Source organism: Mercurialis annua, linkage group LG7 (genome assembly GCF_937616625.2).
Source record: "Mercurialis annua linkage group LG7, ddMerAnnu1.2, whole genome shotgun sequence".
NCBI classification, from domain to species: Eukaryota; Viridiplantae; Streptophyta; class Magnoliopsida; order Malpighiales; family Euphorbiaceae; genus Mercurialis; species Mercurialis annua.
In genome coordinates, this window is record NC_065576.1 from 17,835,701 (window position 1) to 17,838,765 (window position 3,065).

The 3,065-nt window shown below is 32.4% G+C and overlaps 1 long non-coding RNA gene across 2 annotated transcripts; it reads right to left on the reverse strand.

Moving 5' to 3' along the window:
- Positions 1-265: 265 nt before the first annotated feature.
- Positions 266-2,858, reverse strand: LOC130014629 (uncharacterized). 2 transcript variants are annotated; one of them, XR_008789556.1, is made up of 3 exons: positions 2,580-2,858; positions 852-925; positions 266-445 (listed from the first exon to the last, which is right to left on the reverse strand). It is a non-coding gene; the product is annotated as an uncharacterized LOC130014629 (long non-coding RNA). The 2 variants fall into 2 exon arrangements; XR_007632940.2 differs by lacking the exon at positions 266-445 and having other exon boundaries at positions 453-925; positions 2,580-2,648; positions 2,719-2,858.
- Between the last annotated feature and the right edge of the window lie 207 nt (positions 2,859-3,065).

Sequence of the window (3,065 nt, forward strand, 5' to 3'; positions counted from 1 at the left end):
ATACCAACTTTGTCACGACCCAATTTCATGGATCGCGACCGGCGCTAGGGTATGGGTATGGTCGTACCAAAACCCGTAGCAAGCCTCGCGAAAAACAATCAAACATATATACCTGCAGAAACACTGCTCGGGGGCAACCGAGACTCCAACCTAAGTCTAGCAATTTATATCACAGTTCTAATATAAACAACTTAAATATCTGAAATACTTAGCTGAACCGAGTCTCAACAGCATGCTTTATATATAACGAGATAAATCCAGAGTATACATACCAAAGGTAATAATAAAATAATCGGACCAATCCGACAATTCAGAGTACAATAATCAAAACAAATACTAGTTCTACTGCGGTCTAAGAGTTTAAAACAATAGACTAGTTTTATTAACAAAAAAAAAACCTCCAAGAATCAAAAATTGGAGATGACCAAGCTTTTAAATCATGAACCTGGAAAAATTGGGAAAACAACGGGGTCAGATATACTGAGATGAGTTCGCAATACTATTTACATTTATTAAGTTTAAAACCCTTAAATCAAAACCTTTTATACTAATATAGTATGATTATGGAAATACAGTATTGAAATGATCCCAGCGTGAGTATGACATATCATACCGAAAAATAAACCCAGAGTGGACGGGAACAAATCCTCGTCAAATTATATACCAGCGTAAGCAAGACTTTAGTCTGCCGATTCCCAGAGTACTTACCGGTGCACACAGTCTCGATACAAGCCTATCGAGTAGCTCGTTCCAATCCAGATCCATAATCGCTTAAAACAGTTTAAAAGCATTTATAATACTAAAATAAAATGCGGTACTTAATAAAGCGGTAAATAGCACTACAAACTCACTGCTTGCTTATCCACGTGAATCTTGGCAAACAGCTAATCCTGTGTAGACTCCGAAACACGAGCAGTCGACGGGTCTAAAACAATATATAAGTTAAAATCCATTCATCCCTAACTCTAAGAATACTAGACACCACATAGGACTAGCACAATACCAAGTCTCGCACAAGCATAACTAAAACACAATGGACAATTAATTACATAATGACCCGAGTTAAAATACGAACAACAATGAGTAAGCACAATAATCAAATAATTATAAGTCAATAATAAGCCAAGTCTATTGAGTTCCTGCTTTGAAATCCGTTTCAGAAAATATTACTTAAATACTATTAATAACTTAAATCAATTCCACAAATAGTGGGTTAGCCGAATTACTAATAACTACCAAACTACCTCACATGTCGGGTGACCCAAGTCTAACCCGACCCAAAATATTTTGTCAAAAATCTAAACCAGAGTTTATAATTTCCAAAGATAACTTTGATAAAATAAATATATTTATATACAATTATAAACCATAGTTTATAATTATAGAATCAACTTTGATAAAATAATAATCAAAATTTAAAACGGAACTCAATAACTTATAACTCAAGTAACCATTAGTTACCGTCAAAACTTAACTAAAATAAGTTAAGAGAATAATTAAAAGCTAAATTATAATTTAACCAAATTGGCACGTCAAGCCAATATTTAAAATAACTAATAATTATCCATGTAATTATATAATTATGAGTTATAAAATAATTATCGTTTTCAAATTACAATTATCAAGACAATTGAAATTCTAATCGAATCAACATTATTTTTTATTTATAAAATAATATTAACAAATAGCAATTTAGAGATCAAAACGATAATTGAAGGTCCGGTTTCATATTGGTAAAATAACAATAAAAAAATATATTTGATTAAAACCAAACCAAAAAAATAATAATAATAAAACAAGTGGCCCAATCAAATATCATAAAACAAGAAATGGCCCCAAACAATTTGAATTTTTAATACTGCCGCCTAAAACCAACTTAAGAAATTAAAAGAAAATTATAAAAAAAAAAATTAAATAAAGATAAACAAGCCCAATAAATGAAAATGGTCACAGTGCCTCTTTATCGAACCAAATTGTCAAAACCCATGGGAAATTCCTACTAACATTACAATTCAATTTTTTAATTCTTCAAGTGATACAACTTAGTTTGTCAATTGAGAATCACTAACAGAGGACCAATAATGATATCAAGTCACAAAATTCTGATTTCACAAAACTTATTACTGTGAATTATCAAATGAAATGAAAAATACCATTAGCCGTAAGCATGGCGGAGGAAGTAGCCATGAACCGATCTCACAACCATCGTGAAACGTGATCATTCGAAGAAACACGCAAACAGTAATGAACAAGCTCATAACTCATTAAAAAAAATCTTAGTTTATCACTGTTTTAAGAACAATCAATTATTCAGAACCCAAATCATGAAATGCCATCAATTAACTAAAGGATTTCAACGATGAATCCGAATCGCACAAACAAGAACAACGGAGCTGATCTCAACCTGATTTAAAATTCTATTAACAAGCAATATCACATGTGATTAAAACCCTAGGAATCACATAACAACATCAGTAATTAAGAACCACAATCGGCAGCAACAAACATAAGTAACACAGCCAAGGATAATAAAAATAAACGATGAAATGACGGCGGCTCAAACGGAGAGATTTACGTACCAATTTCGATTTCGAAGCTTTGGGATTGAAGAGGGATAAGTCTGAGATAAGACGGTTCTCCAATCGATGCTAAAATGGAGAGGAACTAGTCAAAGAACCGAAGTGTCGATTATAACCAAAACTTAAATCTAAAGCTTACCAAATTTCAGAGTTAAAGAAGATAACTTTGACGAATGAATTCAGTGCATTTTTTATTTATGATGAATGACGGCTAGGGTTTGTCGTTTTTTTTAGGGGAATAACTAAGGTGAGAGACGACTTTAAATAGGAGAGCAAAAATGATTATAAATATGGTAAGAACACAGTCACAGGGTGTAGAATAAAAGGATTATATTGGAATAACAAAAGCCAAATAAAATGTTGAGACAAGTTGGTCTCACGTGAAAAGAAAAATGCATGGCCCATCATGAACCATTGCAAAGAAGAAGAAAAAATATTCTGGGGCCAACCAAAATGGGCCCTACTGATTTAATTAAACCCAAGATC